Consider the following 15,331-nt stretch of genomic DNA (forward strand, 5'->3'; position numbering starts at 1 on the left):
CTTGAAAACATACAAAAATTTTAGAATCTCCCAATGTGTAATGAATTAGCCTTATACATTTGTTGTAATTTCTATGATATTTGTCTGAAAAGTTCCTATCTCTTAGCATTGTAGCACATCTACTGATCACTTGGTGGTCTTGGTATGGCATCACCCATTGGTCAAATCACATGGGCATTAAATTAATTGCCTTAAGGGATCTGGAATGAGCGTTTCAACAGTATTTTTTGTGGGACATGAGAGCACATCAGACGTATCAAATTGCATTCTGAATACGAAGAATGTCTTTCTGATATCAAATAATTTTCATTTTTTGAAATTCATGATATAATACAAATTTTATGACAAATTATTCAAATTTGATATTTTTCACATTTTTGATATATAACAGTCCTCGAAGTAAATTTTACAAATCTAATGATATATTCTTAAAGTATATGTAGCTGGGAGGAAAAGCCGACGATCAATTGAAAATTTTGACCTTTCATGTTGAAGATATGGATTTTTTCCCCAAACACCAAACACGGGAAAAAATTCATATCTTCAATAAAAGGTCAAAATTTTCAATTGATCGTCGGCTTTTCATCCCACCTACATACACTTTAAGTATAAATCATCAGATTTATAAAGTTTACTTGAGTACGGTACTGTTAAATATCAATTTTTAATCATTTGCCATAAAATGTGTATTACATTGTAAATTTGAAAATTATTTGATATCAGAAGTACATTCTTCGTATTCAGAATGCAATTCGATATGTCTGATGTGCTCTAATGTCCCACAATAAATACTGTCCAAACGTTCATACCCTAGCCCTTAAATAGCCTAAGATAACCGGAGGAGGCAAGAATTTTTACCAAGCGCTTTATATTTTCAGAGCCATAATGTACAATTTCAATCCAATTTTAATTTTGTAAAATGCTGAAATGATATTAGTAATAACTGTCAGGAAAAGTTTCTGTCCATTTTAAGCCAAAATAATTCGTCGCCCGCAGGACATAGTGGCGTATCACGAAAATGGCCATTTTGAGATAATTGCATCTGAAGTTTTTGCAACTTTTAACCGTTTGTCATACATTGCCTCGATTAAAATGTCCCCTTTTCTTGAATGGATATGAAAATATAAATATTTAAGTTACATTTAATGTATAAAATACATTGTTGTCATTCACCAATTAATTGAAATTAGTCATTAAACGCCAGTATGTCAAATTTTTTGAAAAATTATTCTCCATTCAAAATTGACATACGACACGTGATACGCCAGTATGTCGAATAATAGTTGAATTCATATCCATATTGGCCAAACAGCCGCGATATACCAAAATAGTGGTGTATGTCACATATTTGCGACATAGTGGCGTATGTCACTGATACGCCACTATGTCGCCCAAAACAAGGGGAATGTTGTAACACAATAATTCCATTGAGTGAGATACGCCAAACCTAATTAGTGATAATACTTTATTAATTAATGACATGTATGTCTTGAAAGTTTCTCAGAATGTAGAGCTTTATACATAGATTATGAAACTGATCTTAACTCATTTTGTCAAAAATGGCTGATACGCCACTATGTCTTGGGGGCGACAAATTACTCGGTTGATCTGACAAACATAACAAAGTTGGCTGATTTCATTTAGGTATAAATTGGATATTTGTAAACATTACAATCATGCCAAAAAAGCGGGTTTAAAAAAATGTAACCAATTTTATATTTTAAGATCGTACATTATGATCAGCTATTTTTTAGAAATAAAATTAATAGATAAGCGAAGTTAATTGTTTGAAGTTTGACTATTTTTTTAGATGTGGAGGAATGTAAAACTACTTAAAAAGTTTAGCTAATAATAAAATTCCTGGCACTGATGGGTGCCGTCTTACATCCAAATCTGCTCATTCATTATTATTCCAAGAAATTATCCATATGTGAGTTTAAAGCCATATTATAACATTTGCTGAGGAGGATGCCCTCAATATTTTTCAAAATGCTTAAGAAAGCCTTTGGTTGATGATATCTACTGACGATTCACCTTTTGATTGATGTTATTTGCTGAAGATAGCCTTTCGTTTGATGCTATCTACTGAAGATAGCATTTTGCTTGATGCTATCTACTGAAGATAGCCTTTTGCCTCATACTATCTACTGAAGATAGCCTTTGGTTGATGTTATCTACTAAGAGTACCTTTTGAAATTTGCTGTTATCTACGGAAGATGGCATTTTGCTTGATGCTATCTATTGAAGATTACCTTTTGCTTGATGTTATCTACTGAAGATAGCATTTTGCCTCATACTATCTTCTGAAGATAGCCTTTGGTTGATGCTATCTGCTATAGATAGCATTTTGCTTGATGCTATCTACTGAAAATTGCATATTGCTTGATGCTATCTACTGAAAATTGCATATTGCTTGAGACTTTCTTCCAAAAGTAGCCATTTGTTAATGCTATCTACTGTATTACTGTAGATAGCCTTTTGCTTGATGCTATCTACTGAATATTACCATTTGCTTGAAAGCTATCTACTAAAAATAGCCTTTTGCCTCATACTATTTACTGAAGGTAGCCCTTGGTCCATGATATCTACTGAATATTACCTTTTGCTTGATGTTATCTACTGAAGATATCCTTTTGTCTGATGCTATCTACTGAATATAGCATTTTACCTACCTATCCTCTTCGGGCCCTGTGACCCATAAGGCTGCAACTGAAGATAGTATTTTGCTTGATGCTATCTACTGAATATAGCTTTTTCCTTAATGCTATATACTGAAGATAGCCTTTGGTAAATGCTATCTACTGAAGATTATCTTTTGCTTGATGTTATCTACTGATTATAGCATTTTGCTTGCTTGATGCTGTCTACAGAAGACATCATTTTGCTTGATGCTATCTACTGAAGATAGCCTTTTGCCTCATACTATCTACTGAAGATAGCCTTTCGTTTGATGCTATCTACTGAAGATAGCATTTTGCTTGATGCTATCTACTGAAGATAGCCTTTTGCCTCATACTATCTACTGAAGATAGCCTTTGGTTGATGTTATCTACTAAGAGTACCTTTTGAAATTTGATGCTATCTACTGAAGATTCCTTTTGCTTAATGTTATTTACTGAAGATTAAAAAAAAAAAGCACAGTGATTTATAGTGCGCTATACGCACAGGCACAAAGCCTATACGTTGATCCACAAGCCTCAGCACACTTTACAGGTTGTAGCTGACCACTACGGCCCACATCATTCCACAAACGATTTAACAACAAATCATGGACTTTGCTGCTTCAAAAGCGCACACCCTGCACACCCTAGACATTCCACAAATAACCATCGCAACCAGGATCAGCTCCCCGAGTTTCGTATGGGATACAACAAGACAATTAGCAGTAAGTTCCTTGTCCAGGGGAATTTCAAGCTAACTCAATTTTTCCACGAGGGTTCGAACCTGCAACCTCTCGCACCATATTGATGCTATCTACTGGAGATTCTTTTTACTTGAGGCTATCTACTGAAGATAGCCTTCGGTTGATGCTTTCTACTGAAGATAGCCTTTTGCCTCATACTATATACTGAAGATAGCCTTTGGTTAATGCTATCTACTGAAGATAGCATTTAGCTTGATGCTATAGGGTACACAACTTAAGTTCCCCCTTAAATACTTTGTTAAATAAATCGAAAAATATTTGACAAAATGTAAATGTGTAAAAAGCCGTATTTGATTTACACATATGGACCAAATTATAGCGTCACACGTCATTGCTTTCAGTCACAATGGTTCTTTATTTTAAAAAAAAGAGACCGTTTTAAACAGTGTTAAAAGTTGCATCTGAGTCCAGAGGTGTCAGCTCTCAAATAATACAGTAGGCCAGGTCTATTCGCGCCCTGAGATCTTTTTGATGATTTTTGCGCGGTATAAATACGCTCCATTATTATTATTATTATTCATGTGTTTGTTAAAGACGGCTAAGGACTCAGGTGGAACTTTTAAAACAGCCTCTTTTCTAATACAATTAATAACCTTTGTGACTGAACACAATGACGTGTAACGCTATAAATTGGTCCACATGTGTAAAACAAATAAGACTATACATATCTTTTTACATTTTTACATTTCGTAAAATATATTTTGACTTATCCTAAAAAGTATTAGGAGGAACTTATGAGTCATTGAAATACCAGATGACTGCACTAGGCTGTTAATAATTTACTATATAATTATGTTCAAGCAATCAATTAATCAATGATACAGGTCGCATATCGTGCCTGTAAGGAGCGACTATGTCCATTAATCATGACAAAACTCAATAAAAAACCGAAGACCAAAGCATTGAGCCAACTCTATAAATAAAATAAATATTGGTATTTATACAGCGCCTTTCACATGTGCACGTGTACCTAAAGTGCTTTACATTCATTTGGGTGTCTTTAGAATATGGCAGGTGCCATACAATACCCAAGGCATCATGGGCGGCGCTCAATGGACAATATTCATAACAGCTCCCCATTTCACCCCTGGGTAGAGAGAAGCTAGTAAGGTAAAGTGCCTTGCCTAAGAGCACAATATGATGGCATTTGGATGTAGCGGTCAATGTCCACAAGCACTGCAAACTGGTGGGGCTTGCGGTGTTTCTAGAAACTTTCAGATGACTATGACATACGAATAGTCCGACGAGTAGGACCTGTTTTTTTCTTAGTTTACCAACTATACTCTAACTCTGATCGCTCAAGAAAGATTAACCACAAAAGTCCACTATCCTCCTTGGGGGGGCGCGGTCACTGGACTTTCGCGATTCGTCTTTCTTGCGCCATGTGAGATAGTGATCATAGTGTGAAAAGTGTATAGTCTGGTAACTTAGAAATAAAAGGTCCTACTCGTCGGACTACATACGAATTACTAATGACTTGCATGGTATAAAAATGTTACAGGAGTTGTTGAAAATAATCAGAAACTAGTACTGACTGACTGCCATGGCATCTTCAGCTGAATATAAAACAATATCATCTTATTGTGCTCCTTGTATATATCAGACTTGTGGTTTGAGAATATTTATCTTGATAACTGGATTTTATTTGTTTTTAACGATTATATTAATCGCCCATTCATACACGGATATGTTTACGGCTACAATGGCGGCTATTTCGCGTGACAAGAAAGATAGTGGCTTATGCCGGTAAGTTAAGACTGAATTGTATTTTTGGAAACTGTAGTGTTAAAAATAGTACTATAGGCCTATATTAAACAATGATAATAATAAATATAATCGGGGAAAAGTTAACTTTGCTAATCATTGTACTTATCATTGCTATGTTATTATGCTAAGTCTAAAGGTCTATAATTGTATATATTCTTGTTCTCAGATGATGGTACACTTGTGTATCATGCTTTTTTTTTTATCTTTGCATACTTTTATATCATGCTAATAGGCCTTCTAAATAAACATGCTTATAATAAAGGAAAATTTAGTGGTAATCCTAGTATCCTCTTTTTATGACATTTTTCAGTATAGATATCCACGAAAAAAGCTTATTCCCCAAATTTTAGTTGATTCCGATTTATGTTGCTCCATAGGCCAGTGGTCAAGTGTTGTAATTTCGTTCTGGTACACCAGAACGAAATTCCAATTTGACGATATAATTGCTTAACGAATTAATGAGCGATAACAATGGAAAGAAGATGAAAAAATATAAAGAAAATAAAAAAATTTGAGCTTGTTTTGCCTCATAAAACATTTTTACTGTATCTGATTTCAACAAGTAAGGTGTCATTTAAAAATCTCCATTTTCCTTTCTGCCGCTGGTTTGATGTGACGGGTCACATATTCGCGTAAAATAGGTACCCTGCTTACCAACACTAAACCCTGTTAACCATGTTAACAATAACTCAAAAATTTACGCATGATATCAGTCTGCAGGCCGTTCTATATCCTTTGTGCATATATAATATGCTGAGTAATACAATTAAAATTTACAATAATTCGGTAACTTATTGATGATATCGGTCTCGAAGCCGTTCTGTATTAGGGAACAAACCAAAAGATCAATGACGTTTAGGGGAAAGCTGGGTAAAAATACTCGATTATACGTTTGTATAAAACATCGGAAGAATGTGACATTATTTCCTCATCAAAATGGCTAATTTTTATCATAAACAAATATTACAAACCGTATTCAAAATTATCTACTAATGAATATATTGCAATAATCTTATATTTTCCGTAATTTGTCCTCCCTGCTAGAAACGTAATAATTAAATGTTGACAATTCTGGGTCGTATAGGCCTGCTACGATGCAGTGTAAATTAATCAGGACATATCATATGGGAGGCCAGCTACCACTCCCAGCAAACACAAAACGTTTTCGACTTCATTCGGAAAAGGTTGCCAGAAAACGTTTAAATGTCGGGTTATATAAAGGGTAGGCCCTATATAGAAGGTATAAAACGTTTTCATAACATTCAAAAACATTTGTTGATAACCTATTTATTCTAACATGATGTTATTTAGACCTAAGTGTTAACAAAATTTTGGCAAAATATGTTTGCAAAAAATATTTTACAATAACATTTTGAAAACATATTGTTGCAGTGGGTTTTCATACAAAACGTTTTAAAACTTCAGTAGTTATACAGAAATGCAAAATGACCACGAACATATGAAACCGTGGCACGTGAGTCATTCTATGTTACAGGGATAGGGAGGGAGAGGGAGGGGGCAAGCATGATAGGGGATGCCGGGGTGGGGGAAGCCGGTTTCTGCAATTTTTCTATGGTATTTTATAAATTTTCATTTGGAACGCGTTTTTGATCTTGTGAACATGGTGCGAAAAAAGGCTTTAAACGAATGATTTTCAAATTTATTCTAAAAATTTGTATAAACACACAAAGAAAATGTTAAGCTACATCAAATGCACCAACATTTCACTCGCTGCGATATCTGGTTACTGAGATCGAGAAAACTCTGTTTTAGAGAACAACTTTATACGTCTTTTATACGTTTTTTATACGTTTCTTATCTAAACCATACTTGATGTTTATATGGAAAATCCTGCTACTTTCAAATGCCATCCAAATACAGCATTGTGTTTACTTGAAATGACCATGAACATGGTTTTTGATTTGATTTGAATTGTTCGGGTTTTGACAACCCTGGATAAATAAACCCAAGAAAGCCTCTATTGAAGCTTATTTCCATTGGGGTTAACACCCTAGCTGCGAGATACATGTACAGGTATGGCTCTCTGCTCTGCACACGGGACTGACGGTTTAACGTCCCCTCCGAAGGACGGAGTACTTTCATGATTCATTTACCCAATTCTAAATGAACCATGGGGAAAACGGAAATCTGAAGTTAATATGGGATACAGAGGTTGCCAATAATTAATTTCAGACTTTTTTTCCAAGTCAATATCCCAGCAAATCGCCGCCGCCGGGAGTTGAACCCGGGACCTCATGCACTAAAGGCAAGTACCCTAACCATTGCGCCACGCTCCCCCATAGGCCTACTACCTATAGATATATTATACTGTTTATGACAAATTATGTGCTCCCATTGCAATTTGATGTGCCAGCACGATTTGTGTTTGCACTATTTGGCTATTTCACCTGTCCAGTCTTGCGAGGAAGTGACCAGGAAATACACATTCAAAGCGAGGAAATGGCAGAGCGAGGAAAAAGAGAAGATTTCTACAATATAGGCAGACCTCACTCGATATTAGGTTTATGAAAAATACCTGTTCATTTGAGATCAGAATTATGAGATGAGTCGGAATAGAATACAAAAAATATTTGATATAATGTACTCATTAGGAAACGAATTGGGAGAAAACCTTCTGTTAATAAAATACTATGCTGAGCCACCAGCATGGGTGGCTCACGCTCCAGTAATTTCAGATGATTGAGCTCAGTAATACATCAAAGAATGTCTTCCAATTCATGAAAACAAATAGATAATCGGCTTATCGGATTAAAAGCTTAGAGGGAAGGTCTTGCTGCTCAGCGAGTGTTTGTAATTATCAGAAGGTTTTCTCCAAATTCATTCTCTAATGAATTACATAATACAACCTATTGCACAACATCACACAGTTTGTGTCTAGAAAATGTATAACCATGACCGGGAACCATGATAACTATCATCAGTAGATAGCACGATGGTTTTGATGAAACAACGTTGGTAGGCCTATATTTTTCAACACGGAAAATTATTAACATTTCATTACATCACCCTCATAACCAAAATGCCTAGGTCATTATTACATGTTTCTCATTTGCAAATTTGATTTTCTGAGTAATAAACCCATAATTAATCAAATTTCCAGCCGCCATTCTTCATTAACTTCATTACATCAAAAGATATGTATTCCACAAGTTAATGAAGAATGCGACTGGAAATTTGATTAATCATGTCAACTATTTATGGGTTTATTACTCAGAAAATCAAATTTGCAAATGAGAAACATTTTGGTTATGAAGGTGACGATTATAAGTGTTGATTTTGTTAACAAGCAGTCTGATGATTCGTAGTATACCGTAAAACCCCGTCTACAAGCATATATAGTGTTTTTTATAAAAGCTTAATTAATTCGAAGCAAGCGTTAATATACCAATACAATTCTCGCTATTCGCAATAAGGGCGCCGCCAGCGGTTTTTGCGATGTAATCGTGATGTATCATGGGAAAAGGTCGACATCAAGTCCGCGCAATACGAATATTACCATGCTATTACATAGGAACACGTGACAATATTTTTTAGTTTGTCAAAATAAAGGTGTTACACGCGAATCGATACTCAATAATACTTAATAATGTGATTTGAAATGTGCACAATTAATTTTTTCTCTATCGATTTGCGTGTAATACCGTTATATTGACAAACTAAAATATATTGTCACGTGTTCCTATGTAATAGCATGGTAATATTCGTATTGCGCGGACTTGATGTCGACCTTTTCCCATGATACATCACGATTTTCCCATGATACATCACGATTACATCGCAAACCGCTGGCGGCGCCCTTATTGCGAATAGCGAGAATTGATCGGTCTTAAAAATAATACTTGTTTGTATATGCTTGGATCCGTAATTTATTTGCTCAAACTCCATAATGGCGACTGGATTAATGTAGCTTTCATCAGAAGCATATGCTTGTAGACGGGGTTTTACGGTAGGCCTGTATATAAATGATGATATTCACATGTAGGCATGTATCTGACAAGCTAGCTTGTTGAATGGTTCATGGTTTATATTAGGTCTAACGCTCTTTTGTCATGTTTGTTTTAACATTGTTACTACATTGCTCTCTTTTAATGCTTGAGGGGGGACCTAACACAATGGTCATACGGGTAGAGACCCCAGCTTTTGGACAGCGCGGTTCCCCACAGACCCCTGAATTTTGCCAAAACATCGCGCTGAAAGACCCTTAGTTTCAGCTCTAAAAGACCCCTAAATCGATCTAATGCGACCCATTTTTTTTTTCAGTTTTAGCTATTTATAAACTTAAAAAGTCACATAGTATTAAACATTGGTAAAAGATAGAAAATTAATAAAAAAGACGGACAATTTTGGAGTTATGAATTAGAGAGTTGATAGAAAATTTTAGGATAGGAGTTAATGTTTGATTTGTTGTTATAAAGGGCGCATGTAACATTATTGATGGTCTTTTGGATTGTCATCAAACATGGTAGATGTTAGCACGAAAAATTTCATAGATTGTCGTGAAACTTTGCTTGATGTGATCACAATATTATTGAGCGCCCACAATTTAAAGTAATGTCAAGGTCATATTTGGTCAATTGAGCATTTCCATGAAACATGGTGGATATGATCACAATTGAATACCTGAGTGGAAGAAGGGCCCAACTCCAATTTTTTACAAAAATGAGTTAGACCCAGCATTTTATTGCCAGCAGATTGTTCTTCCTTGTGTGTGAAAGATGAGCCAAAATCAACTCTCCAAATAGTCTTTCAAGTACACTTAATCATGGTTTTCATGGAAGAAAGGCCTTCTTCCACAAATATTGGGTTAAACAGGAATTTTGTTCATCCATGAAATCTGCTTTTTACTACAATAATACTTCTTGACATGCTTCTACCTGTGCAATTAATGGATAATTACCAAATTTCTATTCTATTTATAACACATCTGCTTACGAAACTGGCAGTTGCAGTATATTAGTGGAAGAAGGGCCCAACTCCAGTTCGTATTAAGACCTGTATCGTTGCCATGGAAACATCATATTTAATTTTGAATGTATGTAATATTGTATATTCATGTATTAAAGGTCCACTGAAGATGAAAACATTCTGCCTATAAAACTTTTCCAAATAATAAGTTATTTCCTTAATATCTCAAAAACAGTTTTGATGGAGTTGGGCCCTTCTTCCACTCAGGTATTCAATTAAGCGCCAAACATATTCAAGGTCATGTCAAGGTCATCTGAGGTCTGCTGTTGGATTTTTAGACGTTAAGGGGTACTACACCCTGTGGTAAATTTGTGACTATTTTTGCATTTTTCTCAAAAATAATAATACACTGGTAATAAAATTATGTATATTATTGGGGCAAGGAATCCAATTACTACATTGAAATTTCAGTGACTCAAGACAAGCGGTTCAGTATAATAATGATAGAAAACGAGGTACATGCTAGCGGTACCTTATTTTTTATCATAAATAACAAACCACTTATCTTGGGTCACTGAAATTCCAGTGTAGTAATTGGATTCCTTGCCCTATAATATACATAACTTTTGTTACCACTGTGTTATTAGTTTTTGAGAAAATGCAAAAATAGACACACATTTATCGAGGGGTGTAGTACCCCCTGAATGAAATTTGGTGGGTGTTATCATCTTTCAGCGGGGAAAATTTCCAAGTTAGGGCCTTTATCTGAGGTCAACTGAATATTGATTGTTGGATTGTCAGAAAACTTGCTTGGATTGATATCCGTCAGCTTTTTGTTACAATTCTGGATTAAATATATTTAGCACACATTTTAAGAGTAAATTTGTATTTGTATTTTCTATATCCTTGGTGGTATTTACCAATAAATACCCATAAATTATGTCCCATCCGGTTAATTAATTTACACACTAAACAAATTTCCAGCATATCAGGCACCGTTGGACCAATAGGCCTATAAAATAAACGCCGTGTCAGACAAAAGTCTTTCAAAGTTCCAACACTTTACTTGGAAAACCACTTTTATCAGTATGCGTGCCGACGTAGAAACCTTGTCTTCTACATTATCTGAGGCCTACCTGTGTACCGCAGGCTATTGATCGAAAATAAGTTTTCTTATTTTTGACCGTCACATCCGTATCTTGGAAGTAAAATAATGGAACCGTCCAAATACGTATTTGGTAAATGGTACCCAACATTTCACTGATCATTTTCAAATTTGCCGTGATGTTGCTCAAATTTCAATAGATTTGTGGTTATAATGTTACCAAATATCTTTGAAACAAGAAAACCTTATTAGGTCTAAAAGTCACTAACAACTTTTCTTTCATGACTTCTTTTTTTTTATCGAAATTATATTTAAATAAGTAACAAAAACCGTCTCTAAGCTAATTGGACAGACAGTAGTTCTAATGCTTCAGTCCTACGTAGCGTAGTCTACACTTAAGACTAGTATACCAGGTATAGGCCTACTAGTCTCAGGTCTACACTACGCCAGCCAGTCCGAAAAAAAGTGAAAACCACTGTGCCCCCACTGTGTTAGTCCGAATCTAGAAAACACTTACGCTGTTTCAGTCCGACACTGTGCTCACCTGAATCTGAAAACCACTGCTCTAGTCCGAATCTAAAACTCCCAGTGCGATTTAGATTTCTTTCTTCTTCCTCCTTCTTTCCCTTCTCCTTTTCCTGCCTCTTCTGGAAAGTGGTTCTTTGAAAGGGTCTTAGATGAGATTCCCATTGATTGAACTCCCCTTACACAGCAAACACAAAACGTTATCGCAATGAATGGTTGTCAGAAAACGTTTAAATGTCGGGTTATATAGGCATAATGGGCCTAACATTCAAAAAACACTTTTTAAGGGGTCACACACCTTTGCACAGTATTTTTGTGGGGCCTGAGAGCACAGCAGATATACCAAATTGCATTCTTTAATACGAGGAACTTTCTGATATCAAATAATTTTGATTTTTTTTATAGATTTAAATTCGCGATATAAGACAAATTTTCATATTGAAGATATACATTTTTCCGGGACATTTTTACCCCAAACACCTAAATATGTCTTTAGGGGGAAAAAACATATCTTCAATACGAAAAATTTAAAATGATGGACGCGCGGCTTTTCCCTCCCAGCTACATACACTTTAAGTAGGCCTACATATCATTAGATTTATAAAATTCGGTTTTTAATGTTATAATTATTATTATTATTTCATTATTATTATACAGCAATGACAGCATCATCGACGTGAGTAGGGTTTTCGCAGGTTGCCTTTTCAAAACTACAATCATCAAGCTGCAACTTCAGTCAAGTGAGTAGATGATAAATATTTATCAAACAATTTCAATCTCTGGTAGCCATACACAGCGACTGCAGTAGGTAAAGAATTCTTTTTTCCCAGCATGAATCACGTGGGATTGTAGTAACACCATCAAGTATCACTTAACAAAATATACTCAACTATTATAATAGGCATATACTCCGTTGGTGAGCGACGGGCGATTGGTAATAAGGTAGCTCGCTTATCTGAACGCAAGAAAAGCAGTCCTATCTGATTGGCTAGAAACCGATAGCTACCTGTAGAGATTGTATTTAATTCCATATTAATAGAATCAATATTCTATGGACGCGCACACGCAGACAATATAAAGACGTTTGTATAGCATGTATAGTGTTTCACTGCACTATATGCTGATTATGCTCCATTGTACTAGAAAATTGTTGACCTTGTGAGGTAAATATATTAGAAGCCAGTGCTTCGCACGTGTATCTGCATGGGCACAGCTACGTTAGAGCCAAGCAGAAGGTGAAAGCAGGAGTTTCACAACTTGAAGACGAGAAGGGTGAGATGACAAAAACAGATAAGGAAACAGCAAATGTCTTAAACAACTTCTTCAAGAGTGTGTTTACCAATGAACCTGATGGAGATGTGCCAACATTACCAGACAGGTGCCCCGGCATTGAAAAATTATGTGGGGCGGCGTTTACTGTAGATGATGCTGAGAAGAAGTTGCATGCATTGAAGGAAGACAAATCACCTGGAATAGACCAAGTACATACTTATGTCTTGAAAGAATGCAAGAGTGAGATGGCAGTACCCCTGTTCAAGATCTTCACAAAATTGCTGGAGGAGGGTAACATCCCAGATGACTGGAAGCAAGCAAGAGTGTCCCCAATATTTAAGATGCGGTCGAAGAGTCAGGCAGGTAATTACAGACCAGTCAGTCTTACCAGTGTACCCTGCAAGATCATGGAGTCACTACTGAGGGATGCTATACTCAAGCATGTAAACCAGAACAACCTTCTTTCAGAGGATCAACATGGTTTCACCAGTGGAAGATCATGCATGTCTAATTTACTCACCACCTTAGAAGATGTGACAGACAGCTTAGACGAAGGATTTGGAGTTGATGTTATCTACCTTGATTACTCAAAAGCCTTTGACACAGTCCCTCATAAAAGGCTTTTGTCAAAGCTGAGAGCCTATGGTATCTCCGGCAAAATCCTTGAATGGATTGCAGCTTTCCTACAAGACAGGAAACAACAAGTTGGAGTAAGGAATGGCTTGTCAGAGTGGGCCGATGTCCTAAGCGGCGTACCGCAGGGCTCAGTATTGGGACAAATCCTTTTCGTCCTGTACGTCAATGATCTGCCAGAAGTGGTATCGTCCAAAACAAAGATGTTTGCTGATGACACAAACCTTTACAACAGGGTCCAGAAGAACAGCTCTAAAGGAGGTGATGATATCCAGGAAGACCTAAACCATCTCAAAGATTGGTCTGATACGTGGCTCCTCCGGTTTAATGCCTCCAAATGCAAGTGCATGCACATGGGAATCAACAACAATGAGAGAAGCTATGTGCTAGGGGAAGAAGAAATCATAACAGCTAAAGAGGAGAAAGACCTAGGTGTATACATTACAGACGATTGCACACCAAGTCTGCAATGCACAAAGGCAGCAAACAAAGCTATGACTAGCCTGAGGATTATTAAGAGAACTTTCAAACACATTGACATGGAGAGCTTCCCTATCTTGTATAAGGCATACATTCGCCCACACGTAGAATACTGTGTGCAGGCATGGAACCCCTACCTGGTAAAAGACATCAAAGCCATTGAGAAGATCCAGAGAAGAGCTACCAAATTGGTTCCAAGCCTGAGGGAGAAGCCCTACCAAGAAAGACTTGAAGAACTGAACCTGTATCCCTTGGAGATCAGGCGACTGAGAGGTGACTTGATCGAGGTCTTCAAAATTCTCAACGGCTTGGAAGATATCCACCCAGATCAGCTTTTCACCATGTCTCATAACACAGGCATTAGGGGTCACAAATTCAAACTCTTCAAAAGGCAGCTGAAGAAAGGTTTGAATTTGAGGAAGTTCTTCTTCTCCCAGCGAGTGGTAGATGTGTGGAATAACCTTCTTGAAGATGTTGTTGGAGTTAATACTACAAATCAGTTTAAAGGAAAGATTGATCAGCACTGGAAACAAAATGGATATGGGGTACTAAAAGGCCTAAACCTATAATTAATCCCATCAATCCTGTAAGTAAGTAAGTGTAAGTGCATAGATGCTGATCATATCATTCATATAGCGGTGTCATATTCTTTTGATATTGACGCTTAGATCTGGGAATGTATTTCTCTCAAAACTCTGAATATATCCAATTATTTATGTAAAAGCCAATTTTAAGGCTTGAACTTGTCTTGAAAGCAAAAAGTGACCAACCCGAGTTCGATCGTTCAACTCATTATGCATGATTATAACAGCCGCAGTCTGTGGCCCTCGTATCATGGCGAGCCCAAAAGTAGGGATAGAATTCAAGTGCTGGTCATGTAAATTGGTAATTAAACAGGTTTATAAGAGCATGTGGCAGGGCGCGTGCTTCAAAGCATTTTAGTGTGTTTAGTTTGCCAGGACGGCACACTCTGGGTAGGGGACAGTGATGCGGGCTTGAAGTTGTTCATGAAACCTATAAGAGTCGAGGCACAAATGTGATGACATCCGTGCTTAAAAATGGCATCACCAATCTATCATTCTTCAGTCAGTGTTGAAGACTTTGTACACTCAGTCTGATACAATCCATTGGGAATTCTCAATAACTTCTCATGATATCTTTAATCTTTTTCCAGATCAAGAGTGCTACAAAGATACAGT

The 15,331-nt window shown here is 36.4% G+C and overlaps 1 long non-coding RNA gene across 1 annotated transcript; it reads left to right on the forward strand.

Moving 5' to 3' along the window:
• The first annotated feature begins 4,887 nt into the window (after positions 1 to 4,887).
• Positions 4,888 to 15,320, forward strand: LOC140155557 (uncharacterized). Its single transcript, XR_011859398.1, has 3 exons — positions 4,888 to 5,170; positions 12,405 to 12,487; positions 15,307 to 15,320. It is a non-coding gene; the product is annotated as an uncharacterized lncRNA (long non-coding RNA).
• Positions 15,321 to 15,331: the final 11 nt, after the last annotated feature.

This window comes from Amphiura filiformis, chromosome 6 (assembly GCF_039555335.1).
Source record: "Amphiura filiformis chromosome 6, Afil_fr2py, whole genome shotgun sequence".
Lineage (NCBI taxonomy): Eukaryota > Metazoa > Echinodermata > Ophiuroidea > Amphilepidida > Amphiuridae > Amphiura > Amphiura filiformis.